General features: G+C 40.1%; 1 protein-coding gene across 10 annotated transcripts in view; it reads left to right on the top strand.

Annotated features, from left to right (window-relative positions):
• Agtpbp1 (ATP/GTP binding carboxypeptidase 1) overlaps positions 1–14,840 on the top strand; it is a 241,355-nt gene that overhangs the window by 21,091 nt on the left and 205,424 nt on the right. The window contains exon 1 of one of the 10 annotated variants that reach the window (XM_045131071.1): positions 11,534–11,732. The exons of the other annotated variants lie outside the window; for them this stretch is intronic. The gene's annotated coding sequence lies outside the window, so the exon portion shown is untranslated. Of the gene's footprint in view, positions 1–11,533; positions 11,733–14,840 lie in introns of those variants that run through there. 10 annotated transcript variants of the gene reach the window in all.

The following is a 14,840-nucleotide window of genomic DNA, read 5'->3' as shown; positions in this document are numbered from 1 at the left end:
TGGATTGGGGATAAAGCATTTGTCACATAATCACTTAATATTTCAGGAGTAAGGTAACTATATGAAAATATACATATTAATACAGCAATGTAGGCAAGGTTAATATACCCTCTCCAATATTTATGTTTCTTAATTGAAATATTATGTTGAGATAATAATCTGTTGCTGGGAGTGTTATTTCTTTTAGTTGTAGACTATAGATGTTAGTCACCTCTGTCAGAATTTTCACTTTTTCCTATTATGTCAAGATGATTCCTTTTTTTTTGTTGTTGTTTATTTTGCTTATTTATTTGAGAGTGACAGAGATAGAGAAGGAGGCAGATAGAGAATGGGCACACCAGGGGCCTCCAGCCACTGCAAATGAACTCCAGATGCATGTGCCCCCTTGTGCATCTGGCTTATGTGGGTTCTGGGAAATCAAGCCTCAAACCGGGGTCTTTAGGCTTCACAGGCAAGTGCTTAACTGCTAAGCCATCTCTCCAGCCCCTCAAGATGATTCTTATTAGAGAATAAGGATTAACACCTTTGCATTATATTGACACAGCTAGAGGGGGAATAGGGGAATAGTTATTTCCTTTTATGCTGATGAAAAATTTGGATTCCGATGCAGGCATGTTCAGCCCATAGCTGCATGTAGCCCACTACAGCTAGAAATGCATCACAACACCTAAAACATGAGATTTTAAAAAACTAACCTGATAGTATGGTTTTTGAGTGTGAACTTTGTAGATGACAGGTTTGGGTTGTAATGTTAAAAGGTTTAACACATGGGTTGGGGAGACTGCTCAGTGGGTAAAGTGCATGTACAAGGATGGGGATCTGAATGTGGATCCTCAGCACTCATGTAAAATTCCAGGTGTGATGGCATGTACTTATAATCTCAGTGCTGAAGAGGTGGAGCCAGGTGGATGATCCCTGGAGCTTGTTGGCTTGTTTGTCTAGCCAAATTGGTGAGCTTATGTTCTGGAAGAGACCCTATTTAAAAAAAATAGAGATTGAAGAAAACACTTGATGTCATCCTCTGGTTTCCACATGCATGCACCCACGTTCACGACATCCACACCAATACTCACACATGCACACTATACATACAGATACATAGATACCTGCAAAAAAAAAAAAAAAAAAGGAAAAAAAAGTTGGACACACCTGAAAGTTGACAAAGTTCTTGTTTCTTTACCCTCTTTGGTAGAACATTGTTTTAAAAAAATATTTATGTTGACGATTTTTGTATGTATATATTTTGATTATAATCACCTCCCATTGCTCTCTCATCTTCCCTTCTACATATCCCTTCTACTAAATACCTTTCTCCTTCCAACCCTTTACTCTTCCACTTTTTCTTTTTGCATTCCTTTATCTTTCATGATGACATATTGATAGGCCCAATACTGTGCAGGTAATGACAGCCACTTGAGATCATCAGTGCATAATCTATCCTGCTATCCAGAGTATAAAATTCCAAAGCACTCCTTCCCATCCTCTGGCTCTTATATTCTTTTCTGCCCTTTTTGGCAACATTAAACTACATTATTTTCTCTGCTGCTTCTACTCCAATAAGAACAGTTTATTGTTCATGAATGTTTCACAGAATGTAAAAAAATTAATTTTTTATCCTTTTTATTTTATTTACAATTTATTTGTGGAGAAAGAATGAAAATACAAATGTAAGAATGAGCATGTCAGGGCCAACGCTTCTGCAGACAAATTCCAGACAGATGTACCATTTTGTGCATCTAGCTTTATGTGGATACTGGGGAATCAAACCCAGGCAGGCTGGCTTTACAAGCAAGAACCTTTAACCAGTGAACCATCTCCCAGCCCTAATTTATTTTTTATTAGCATACAAAGAATTAGATTTAATTATGTTGTTTTTCTGTTGAATGAACCTTTTTCCCTAGGGAGATGCAAACGCACATATATTCACCCCAAATAGGGCACAGACAGCAGAGTAAAGCACTACTGCACCAAAATCCAAGTTTGGTAAACTGATGAGTTTATTGAAGTTATTTAAAGGAGCATGAATGACTCAAAGGAGTTGCATCACTGACAAACCCATGTCAGCCAGCGTAGGTGATGACTCAGGGAGGCTGTTATCTCTGGAGCACACTTCAGAACTTTCAGGGCTGCTCCAAGAGTCTTTTCCCCATAGTTTTTACTACATATATATATTTGAGAGAGTATATGTATTGGTGCACCAGAGCCTCTATTGCTGCAAATAAACTCTAGATGCATGGGGCATTTTGTGTGTCTGGCTTTACATGGGTACTGGAGAATTGAACCCTGAGCTGGCAGGCTTTGTAAGCAAACAAGAACCTTTGACAACCATGGTAGTTTGATTTAGGTGTTCCCCATAAACTTGGGTGTACAGAATGCTAGGTTCCCAGCCTATGGAGATTTGAGAATTAATGCTTCCTGGAGGCAGTATATTGTTGGGGGTGGGCTTATGGGTATTATAACCAGTTTCCTCCTGTCAGTGTTTGGCACACTCTCCTGTTGCTGTTGTCCACCTGATGTTGCCAAGGGGTGATGCATACCCTCTACTCGGCCATCATTTTCCCTTGACATCATGGAGCTCTACTTGAGTCTATAAGCCAAAATAAACCCTTTTTTCCCCACAAGCTGCTGTTGGTCAGATGTTTTCTGGCAGCAGTGTAAACCTGACTGCAACAAGAAAGTTGTTGCTGATAGTGGTGTCATTGCTGCTTGAACCCTGACTGAGTGGCTTTGGCCTTTTGGAGCTTATTTCCAAGAGGAATGTAGATGAATTTGAAACCTTGGCCTAAGAGATGCCTTGTAGTGCTGTAAGTATAGTTTGATGGACTATTCTGGTCAGAATTGAAAGACATGAATGCAGCAAGAACTATGGACTATGAGGTTTGGCTTATGAGACTGAGAAAGACCTTTGCTTGGACTGGGCTAGAAGCAGTTTGTGTGAAAGGCTTGCTGTTATGCCTATGTCCTGAGAAATTGTGCATGGTTGCTTTGCATAGAAATGTTAGCAGAAAGATATGGCATAAAAATGAAATCTTTGGGCTGAAAGTTCTGTCTGTTCAGCTGAAATTATATGAGAGATTACAACCTTTGAGATTGGGTCAGCTGACTTGCATTGGGGCAATAGGAAGGAAGGGGCCTGAATGCTGAAGGAGTGTCCTGTTCTTCAACATTTGTTTTATTCCTCCCCCACCCCCCAGATTAACAAATTGGCATCCCTCCTGGTATTATGGAGTAAGAAATGCAGGAAAGAGAGGTTCATTGAATTTGCAACATGGTCTTGTGTTTTGGAAATGGCCATAGGAAGTTTGAAGCAGCATTGCCTGCATGGAGACCCAGTGGAGCTGCGAGGATGGACCATGGGTTGCAATGGAGACCCAGTGGAGATGCCAGGACCACGATATGGCTGCTAAGGAGAGCTGCCAGCCCCAGATGAAGCTTTCCAGGATTGTGAGTAGCCTAGCTGGAGGGGTGGAATTGGAACTCCAGAGACTTTTTGCTGGTTAGAATTATTGGACTTGGAAATTTGTCACTGACAGAGTTATTGGTCTTGGAGCGACAGAGTTTGATGTTTTCCCTGTTTAAATCTTGTATTGGTTAACTATTTCTTGGTTATGCCCAGTGCCATCTTTTGCAGTGTGACTGTTTATTCAGTATGGGTTTTTGGATTTTTTGGCATTATAGCTCAGTTAAAAGATCTTTTCATTTGAATTTCAAAAGTTTGTGAACAGTAGAAATACTTTATTTTCTAATAATATTTTCCAGGGATATTTTTTTATAAACTGACGAGAGCAAAATAATGAAGGTGAGTTGGTGGAGTAGGAGCTACTGTTTAAGCAAGGAGAGTGAAAGATAGATTTTCTTTAGACTATACTTGAAAAATGTAGATGATATTTTTGAGTGTGAGCTGAATATGTTTCTTTGTATTTTTTTAGTAGTTTTTTTTTTTTTTTAAAGGTTTAGAGTGGGACTCAGTAGTGTATGTAGTCTTGGAGCCACTCTCAGGCTGAGGCAGGAGGATCACTTGAGCCTAAGAGTTTAAAGCTGATCTGGGAAATTAAGCAAAATCTCCATCATAAAAAATTAAAGCATGCATATTTAAAATATTTGTATATTTAGAATAGCTTTAACTTTATAGTATCAAGAATTATTCCACACAGATTCTTAATTCTATTGTGTGTGTGGGGGAAATCAGACCTCAAGTCAACAAATGCCATATAAAATCTCCTGGGATACTTTTGAAGAACAAAATCCACCTTTAGCATTGGTCCTGGAAACAGGAAGTGTAAGCATTAGATGTGTTCATTAAGAAATCAAATGCTACAGCAGACTGAAAGTTTTATCAATGAAATGTTTTTATCAGTCAAACCAAGGAGTTACTATGTTCAGACATACCACCACTATCACCATCACCAACAAACCATTTCATGAATAAATACACAGGGAATAAAATATCACTTCATCAGTCCAGAAACTATCAAGAAAAATTTTTTAAATTTATTTTTATTTATTTGACAGAGAGATAGAGGAAGGAAGAGAGAGGAGAGAGAGAGAGAGAGAGAGAGAGAGAGAGAGAGAGAGAGAGAGAGAGAGAGAGAGAGAGAATGGGCACCCCAAGGCTTCAGCCACTGCACTCAGACATGTGCACCCCCTTGTGCATCTGGGTTGTTTGAGTCCTTTGGCTTTGCAGACAAATGCCTTAACTGCTAAGCCATCCAGCCCCCAAGAAAATTTTTTGAAGTACAAAATTTTTAGAGGGGGGCCAGATAGAATGGATGCCCCAGGGCCTTTAACCTCTAACAATGAACAAATTCCAGATGCATATGCCACCGTGTGCATATGGCTTTACATGGGTAGTGGGAAATTGAACCAAGGTCCTCAGGCTTTGCAGGCAAGTACCTTAACTGCTGAGCCATCTCTATAGCCCTTTTGTTTTTTGGGCCAGGTGTTTCTTTTCCTTATATGTGGGATAGCTCACAGACACAATACATAGGCATCAGTCCTGGGGGAAAAGGGAGCATCCCTACCTTCATAGGGTAAGATGATTTTGGCATCAAGATGAGGAGAGAAAGGAAGGTGATTTCACCCTTTTGACCTTCCTGGGGCAGGAGGGAATGCATGACAATGAGCAAGCTCCAGTCTTTTCCACGTCTCAGCCTTAAGACATGTTTAGTTGTAACCATTATAATGGTAGAGGGATTAGCCTGTTAGAAACTAGTTTTTTTTTTTTTTTTTTTTTTTTTTGGTGTGTGTGTGTGTGTGTATAGAAAGTAGCTTTTAATTCCAGCCTTGTCTGTGTGGAACTTTGGATGTTACTTGCATAAACCAAATTGAATTGTTTTACAAGTGTAAAGTTTCATATAGCAAAATTTTTTTTTCTTCATTCACTTCATTTTTACAGTAAGAGTAGCATAGAGGGGCTGGAGAGATGGTTTCGTGGTTAAGGCACTTGCCTGTGAAGACTAAGGACCTAGGTTCAATTCCCCAGTGTCCCTCATAAACTTAGGTGTTCTATATACTAGTCCCCAGCTGGTGGCAATTTGGAAATTAAAGCTTCCTGGAGGCAGTATATTGTCGGGGATGGGCTTATGAGTGCTATAGCCAGCCTCCTCTTCCAGTGCTTGTCACACTTTCCTGTTGCTGTTGTCTACCTAATGTTGGCCAGGAGGTGATGTCCATCCTCTGCTCATGCCATCGTTTTCCCCTGCCATCATGGATCTTCCCTTCAAGTCTGTAAGCCAGAATAACCCCCCCCTTTTTTTTTTCTTACAAGCTACTCTTTGGTTGTTTTCTACCAGCAATGCATACCTGACTACAACACCCACATAAGCCAGATGCACAAGGTGGCGCATGTGTCTAGGGTTCGTTTGCAATGTCTAGAGGCCTTGGCACACCCAATACATAATCGAATACATAATAGGATTCCTAAACACTGAAGAGAGCATTCATGTAAATTATCTAACTCCTTGTTAGTAAAATGCATATGCTTCAAAATGGTCACATTATCATTACACTCAGAGCTTTCTGCAGCTACATGGTGGTGGTTCTGAAAAGCTTGGCCTCCAGTGTCACCATTCTAGAAAGTAGCCATCACCTTCTATGTGTCTTTTTCTTTTTGTGATTTCTCTTCATTTCCTTTAATCAACTTTGCTATTGCTGTTTCTTAGCAAAGCTGGTACAAATGAAATTATAATCATTGAACATGGTGCTCTGGCAACCAAGGCGTTTTAGTCTTCTAGTGTAAAGAAAGCACTGTGCAGCATTTGGAAATCTGATTAACAAGTCACAAATTTTCCTGGATTGAAGACTTCCTCAAGTTTCTTGATCAGGTCTTCATAGGTGGTCTGATGTAAGTTTGTTTTAGTTTCATCTGACATTCCATGTATTGAATACCCACAAAGATTGAACAGTGTGGTATCAATGATAGAACCTCATTGTGGTATCAGCTCACAAATTCCATTCTCACAAGTGACATTTTTTGCAGTTAAATCATCTGTCGTATAGAACTGGTCTTAACTTTGAGTCAGACTCACTCATTAGAATTTTCAGGGTTTGATCTAATAGTCATAATTCATACATCCCATAAAATAATGCTGCTCCATTTGGGAAAAATGCATTAAGAAATGGAGATTTTGGTGTGTGTACCCTTGGTGAGAAGGCTTCATAAAATTTCTTGACCAGAATAAAAGTAGCTTTAAATTGAGTCAAACCCACTGTAATTCCTAGCAAGCTCCTGCAGGGGAACTGATGTTGTATTCAAAATGAGCCATCTCTCTGGAAACAAGCATGTTCCTATCACTGAGCACATAGTTTTCATCATGTTCATCACTGAACATTGTACATCCTTCAAAAGTACATTCCATTCTGATGTTGGGATAATGTGAAGATGCTCTGGTTTGTGTAGAATTGTTTCCCGGAGAACCAGCAGGTTCTTAGTCCCTTTGAAAACATGTAGCTTCCATCACTGTGAGACTAGTGAACTACCAAAACCCACAGAAAAACAGTCTCTTCTCCTAGTACAGTGGATTGTTCCAAACATGTTAGTAAAGTTAAGCTTGCTTTTTTTTTCTTTTCCCTGAGGTAGGGTGTCACTGTAGCTCAGGCTGACCTGGAATTCACTATATAGTCTCAGGGTGGCCTTGAACTCTTGGTGATCCTCCTATCTCTGCCTTGTGAGTGCTGAGATTAAAGGCATGCACCACCACACCCGGCTTAAGCTTCCTTTTTATTGCTGTAAGTTTATTTTAACTTTTAAAAAAAGGATTAATGAAATTTCCCCCAAATAGGCCAATATAAGTTCAATCTCCTATAGTCTGTTGCTTCCCTATTGGAGTTGAGTGAGCACTATCTAATGGCATGGGCCATATTATATAATCCAAGAATTTCTTCTGTGGCTTTAAAAATTTTTCCTGAAGAATTAAAATGAAGTTTATGAACTTCTGATACTATGTGTGCATGTGTGTGTGTCGGCACACTTGTGCATGTGTCTGCTGCTTAGCCTATTAGCTTAATTGTGTCTTATTAGAATGGATGGCTTTAGTTTTAGATTCCGTGTGCCAGGAAATTAATTGCAGTTAAGACTAAAGGTCAAGGTGACCTCAGAAATCCAGACGGGCCACACACTTGAAAAGTTTTCATAGACAAATTGAAGCCACTGGTATATCCCATGCTAGACTGCTTTTTTTCTACAGTGTAAGCTAACTCTAGAGTAGCTTGATACAAAGAATAACTTTGAAAAAATGTTTCATTTATTTATTTGAGAGAGACAGAGAGAGGAAGGAGGGAGGGAGGGGGGAGAGAGTGGGTGGGAGCACGCCAGGGCCTCTAGCCTCTGCAAGCAAACTCCAGACACATGCAACACCTTGTGATTCTGGCTGACATGGGTAATAAATAAGGAATCAAACCTTGGTCCTTAGGCTTCACAGGCAAGCGTCTTAACCACAAAGCCATCTCTCTAGCTCTTCCCTTCTTGCTGGCTGCCTTCCTTCCCTCAATAGCCCTTTCTTCTGCCTTCGTGTACTCTGTTATCCACTACCCCCTTAAGATCTCTTCCCTTTCATGGTTCCCTTTATATGCGTGCATGCACACCTACACACACACACAGCTTGTCTTTTTAGAAGTAGCCATTCAAGTAGGTGCGAGGTAATTCGGTTTACATTTCCCTGATGAGTAATGTTGAACAACTTTTAATAAATTGGTTGTTTATTTTAAAAAATATTTTTATTTATTAGCAAGCAGAGAGAGAGAGAGAGAGAGACAGACAGACAGACAGACAGACACAGACAGAGAGAATGAGTGTTCCAGGCCCCCTAGCTGCTGCACATGAACCCCATATGTATGCGCCACTTTGTGCATCTGGCTTTACGTGGGTACTAGGGAACTGAACCCAGGTCATTGGGCTCAGCAGGCAGGTGCCTTAACTGCTGAGCCATCTCTCAAGCCCCACAGGTTTATTTTAAACATTATGGTCCAGCTGTTTATTTTGTTTTGTTGCCTGTCATTTCATTATACTATCCAGATAATCATTATCAAGACATGTATTGAGCAGTTTTCCCCCTTTCATTTTCTTCTAGAAGTTTTATGGTTTTTTGTCTTACTGATAGGTTTCCAGTATACTTAGCATATGCTTTCATCCTTGAAAATTTATCAGAATTCACTTCTTCTTATTTATTTATTTATTTTGAGGTGTAGGGTTTCACTCTAGCCCAGGCTGACCTGGAATTCACTATGTAGTCTCAGGGTGACCTAGAACTATGGTGATCTTCCTACCTCTGCCTCCTGAGTGCTGGGACTTAAGGATTGTACCACCATACCTGGCAAAATTCACTTCTTTTTAAAGTATTTTATTTATTTATTTGAGAGAGAGAAATAGAGAAAGAGAGAGAGAGTAGATATGCCAGGGCCGAGACACTGCAAACAAACTTCAGACACATGTGCCCCTTGGCTTTATGTGGGAACTAAGAAATTGAACTCTGGTCCTTAGGTTTTCAGGCAAGTGCCTTTATGCTGAGCCATCTCTCCAGCCCATAATTCACTTCTTATGCCTGAATAATATTTCATTGTTAATATATAACATATATACTCATCCATTCATATGTTGGTGGACACTTGAGTTGTTTCTCCCTTTTTAATTATAAATAATTTTCTATTGTAAATAATACTACTATGAATGTTAGCATAAGGTGTCACCATTTTCCTGTTGAATTATTTTGAGAATATGCCTAAGAGAGGGATCTTTAGTTATAGAAACAACTCAACTTAATATTAGGTTGAAAGATTGTGGATTGCACTGTATTCTGTTACAGTCAACATGTCTGTGGCATTAGCTGTTGCCCAAATTTCCATCTAAATCTTTCAAAAATTTTGACAGACTTAAATCACATTAGTAACTAACTGTGGAGAAGCCTGCCAAAGTGGGTGTGTGTATGTATTTATTTTAAACCTTTAATCTCCTGAAATTACAGAAAGGCCTTTTAGGGATGAATTGTAATAGAATAGTACTTGGATTTAATGACATAGAGTCCTAGTCACGAGCAGTGTTAAGAAGTGGCATGGGGAAGCATGAGTTGAATGTTAATAAAGGAGGATTTGTTAATTGTCTAAATAATTTTTTAAAAATACTTTTATTTATTTCATTTATTTGAGAGAGAGAGAAATGAACTCCAGAAGCATGCACCACCTTGTACATCTGGCTTACATGGGTCCTGGGGAGTTAAACCTGGGTTCTCTGGCTTTGCTGGCAAGAACCTTAACCACTAAGCCATCTCTCCAGCCCCCCAACAATATTGCTTTGAATGGGAGAAATTGTACAGGAGCTGGATTGAAGAAATGGGAGCATCAGACTTGCCCTTAAGACACAGAAACAACAACATGTGTTTTTGGTGATGAAAATGAATCAGAAAAAGGGAAGACAGTAGATAATATGTAAATTCTGTGGTTAGATATAATCATTTGCATCCATTCTTGTTTTCTTTGCTATCTCTTGCTTTGACACAACTATTTAGCAGTGCCACATACTGGGTAAAATGCAACACTTCTGTGGCCAGGTGCCAGCCCTTTCTGTTACACTATAAATGAACACAAACTCCCACCAAAAGTTTTTCTTTATTTACTCCCAGTACTGTGGACTCAGGATTTAGCCATAAAAAGCAGAGTGTAAAGAGTATTGGGCAAAGGTTTATAGGGTTGAAATCTGACCTTTTTGGCTAGGACTCTTATGTTCCAGAAAACAAAATTGCTTGAGGTAGTTGTTTCTTCATTGGAGCTCTCCAGTGGTTGGGCACCTAGTTGTGGAGTCCCTGCCTTCTCAGGTTCTGGATTCTTCTGGGCAGAGTATCCAGTCTATTTTTCCCCTTAAGGTTTTTTTTTTTTTTTTGGCCATTGTTGGTTTAAACAACTTTATTTTTTCAGTACTTGCTTTAATCCAATCCCAGAAAGAAATGGAGAGACATGTGATGATCTAAGTGCCCAACATTATTTTTTTTTAACTCTAATAAAATTTGCAGTGATAGCTAGATATGATCATATGTCTTTTAACTTTAGCCTGTAGTTCTAGTACTTGGAAGGTGGTAAGGCAGGAGGATTACAGGTTCCAGAGTATTTGACTTAGTGGGACCTTTCTCTCCACTAAAAGAGGGGATGGTAAACTTCTCATGAAATGTGCTATGAATGTAGTTTTCTTTTTATCTTTTTGAAACAGGGTCTCAGGTAGCCTAAGCTGGCCTTACAATCACTATGTAGCTGAGACTGGCCTTGATCTCCTGATCAGATAGATACCTGCCTCAACCTCTCAAGTGATGGAATTATAAGAATGGATAATCATGTCCAACAAATTTGAAAGAAGATAGGAGAAACTTCTCCTTATGGTGGCAGTAGGTTTTCTAGGTAGAGTCTCTCTAGCCCAGGCTGACCTGGAATTCATTATGTAGTCTCAGGGTGGATTCCAACTCAAGATGATCCTCCTATCTCTGCCTCCCAAGTGCTGAGATTAAAGGCGTGTGCCACCACACTGAGCTCAGAATATGTATCTTTTTAAAAAATTATTTATTTGTAAGCAGAGAGAGGGAGGGACAGAGAAGAGAGAGGGAAGGAAGGAGGGGGGAGAGAGAATGAGAATAGGCACACCAAGGCCTCTAGCCATGGCAAATAAACTCCAGATGCATGTGCCACTTTGTGTATCTGGCTTTATGTGGGTACTGGGGAATTGAACCCAGGGCATTAGGCTTTTTCAGGTCTTACCTGCTGAGCCATTTCTGCAGCCCCAGAATATCTATCTTTTAAATCTATAAAATGAGGGTCTGGGGAGATGGCTCAGGTGTTCAAGGCATTTGCTTGCAAAACTTGACAGCTAAGGTTTTCAGTACCAGGTATGTATTCCCTCCTGTGGAGCAGGTTTCCAAGTCCAATTAGTGAGTGGTTGGTTTCTCCTATAACAGACGTGCCACAATTGCACCCATTGGCTCATTTGGCTTGCAGTGTCCTCTGTTGTTTATCTCCATTGATGACTTCTCTCTCCCATAGGGCTGCATGCATTGTAGCTTTTTCCAGCTTACTGTTAGCTGGTCTGCAGGGACGAGGTTTTCAACTCATCTCCAGCTTGACTTCTCAGTGACCTTGCAGCCTAAGCATGCAGTGTCTTCAGCAGTAAGGTCTTAGCATCTGTTCCTGGTGTGAAGCCAAGAACCCTGGCAATGTTTTGGGGGCATCAGGGACCTCCCTGGCTGACAACTCACTGGAAGGTATCCCATCCCTGGCACTCAAATTTTTCTAGTAACCACATATGGCTTCTAGGTATGCTGTTGTACAACAGTGTAGGTTTCCATATGGCTTGTCCATACCCTCTTAAATTTTGATTGCCTCTCCTTCTCCTATACTTCCTTTACTCAGCCAGGGAATCCCTGGCCTCACTTAGGCCATTCTACCACCCCCAAAATCTGTCTGTCTGTCTGTATCTACACACACATACACATACACACACACACTATCATTTCTTTAAGTCTTCCCCTTTCCTCCTCCTTCCCTTATATCCCTTTTCTAGCTTACTGGTCTCTGCTACCAGTTTTTACTCCAACTAACACACAAGTCTAAATATTTGTAGCTAGGATCCACATTTGAGCAAGAACATATGGCGTTTGGCTTTCTGGGCCTGGGTTACTTCACTTAGTATAATCCTTTCCAGAGTCATCCAAATCACTACAAATTTCATCATGTTTGTTTTTCTTTAATGCCACATCTTCATTATCCATTCATCAGTTGAGCCACTTCTAGGCTGGTTCCATTTCACAACTATTGTGACTAGAGTAGCAATAAACATGGATGAGCAAGTATTGCCAAGGTAGTGAGAAGAGTCCTTAGGATACATGCCTAATAGTGATATAGCTGGTTCCTATGGGAAATATACTTTTAGCTGTCTCAGAATTCTATACATTGATTTCCACAATGGCCTGTAGCAGTGTATATATCCACTAACAATGTAAGAAGGGTTTCTCTTTTTCTATATCCTCGCCAGCATTTATTGTCATTTGTTGTCTTGATGGTATGTCAGGAGTAAGGTGGAATCTCAAAGTAGTTTTAATTTGCATTTCCTTGGTGGCTAAGGATGTAGAACGTTGTTTAAGATGTTTATGTGCCATTTGTATTCTTTTGCGAACTCTCTATTTAGTTCCATAGCCCATTTTTAAATTGAGTTGTTTGATTTCTTATTATTTAGTTTTTTGAGTTCTTTATATGTCCTGGATGTTATTCCTCATATTAAGGATATTTTTGAGGATGTACTTTAAAAGTAAATCTGAAAATTTAAAAATTAAGGAAATCAAGGTATAAAATTGCTTAAAGTATATAATAAGTACTTTGCAAAGATGAAAACATTAATTAACATTACAGAAGATTTTTGCTTTGTGTAAAATTACTAAAAATGTTCTCATATGTAAATAATCCCATATATTTACCAACATTGGGCTCTTGGTTGAATTGTTAGTAAGTATACTAATCAGAGGTTGCTATGTTGCTTTGATTAATTTTTTGCATGTGTATGTGTGTTTGCATATGTGGGTGTGCCTGTAGGGATGTGTGTGCACATGTGTAATGTGGGCTTATGGAGGCCAGATGTTAATTTCTGGTGTTTTCAGGTGCTCTTCACCTTATTTATTTATTTTTTTTTAATGTTTCAACTGGGTTTCCTTTTATTCAGGTGATGCCATTTAGCAGAGACTGAGGACTGCTCAGCAAAATGCATCCTCTCTGTTTTCTGTAACATAGCGTATCACTGATTACATCAATATCACAATGGTTTTGTTCCCAACCCATCTTGCAGGTGCATAAAATACAGCCAAGGAACTTCATTCCTACCAAGGGACAGGACTTCTCCTGAGAGCTGTGGCCATTTAGCACAGTGCTGCCCATTTACAAGAGGTGGGGGGGGGGGAGACTGGAGAGATGGCTTAGCAGTTAAGGTGCTTGCCTGCAAAGCCTAAGGGCCCAGGTTCGATTCTCCAGGTCCTATGTAAGCTAGATTACACAAGGTGGTGAATGCATCTGGAGTTTGTTTGCAGTGGCTAGCGACCCCAAATGTGCCCATTCGTGCTCGTTCTCTCTCTCTCTCATTCTGTCTCAAATAAATAAATAAAAAGATTTAAAACATAAGGTGTCTACGCCATGGAGAATGAAGAAGCCACAAGCTGGAGGGAACCTGGATCATGTAAATCCAAATGGAACAGAGCGCCACCTGCCTTTTGGGAACAATGACCCTGCACTGTTCAATGAGAGTGATTTCCTTCTTTAAACCCCAGCATTGCTGATGTCTTACTTGAGCAGACTTTTTACAATGACTGGTGCATGCATATTTATCATGCAGACACTGAGAAAATACGTAACGCAGAAGAAAAGCCACCCTGCACTCTCCTACCCCTAACCAGGCGCTGCTAATATTTTGTAGTAGTTCCTTCTAGATTTTTCTCTATGTCTTAAAAAAAAACACATATACGTGTTTTTCTACAAAAGTGAAAGCATGTTGGTTTATAATTGTTCTCACTTACATTATCTTATTATTTATTTTTCCAAATAAAAGGAAATACATGTGCATCATCTGAATGGCTACATACTATTTCATCACTTGGATCTACCAGAATTTACTTAACAAATCTTTCTTTGGTGGGCTTTTTAAAAATTTAATCATGGGGGGCTGAGAAGATGGCTCAGTGAGTCAAAAGCTCTGGCTTCACAAGCTTGAGACCTGAGTTTGATCCCCAGCACCCATGTAGTAAGCCAGACAGGGTCATGTTTGCTTGTGACCTCAGCACTGAGAGGGTATAAAGGCAGAAGGGTTTCTGGAGCAGACTGGTCACCCAGTTTCATTGAAAAATGGTTAGCCCCACGTTCAGTAAGAGACTTGATATGTCAAGGAAGTAAGGTGGAAAAGTGACAGAGGTAAACACCCAGCATCTTCCTCTGGCCTCCATACATGTGCATAAGGGTCTAGACACAAACATGCAAACACCACGTGCACCCCACACATTTAAAAAAAAAATGCAATCATGGCTCTGGAGAGATGGCTTAGCAGGTAAGGTGGTTAAGGCACTTTACCTGCCTATGACGCCTAAGCACCCAGGTTCGATTCCCCAGCACCCATGTAAGCCAGATGCACAAGGTGGCACATGTGTCTAGAGTTCATTTGCAGTGGCTAGGGACCCTGGAGTGCCCATTCTCTCCCCCTCTCTCTGTCTCTCTCTCTCATAAATTAAAAAAAAAAAAATTCAAAAAAATCACAGGGCTGGACAGATGGCTTAGCAGTTAAGGTGTCTCCCTGCAAAGCCAAAGGACCCAGGTTCAATTCCCAGGACCCACATATG

The sequence above is a fragment of the Jaculus jaculus genome, chromosome 12 (assembly GCF_020740685.1).
Source record: "Jaculus jaculus isolate mJacJac1 chromosome 12, mJacJac1.mat.Y.cur, whole genome shotgun sequence".
Classification (NCBI taxonomy): domain Eukaryota; kingdom Metazoa; phylum Chordata; class Mammalia; order Rodentia; family Dipodidae; genus Jaculus; species Jaculus jaculus.
This window is presented reverse-complemented; position numbering and strand designations above follow the sequence as displayed.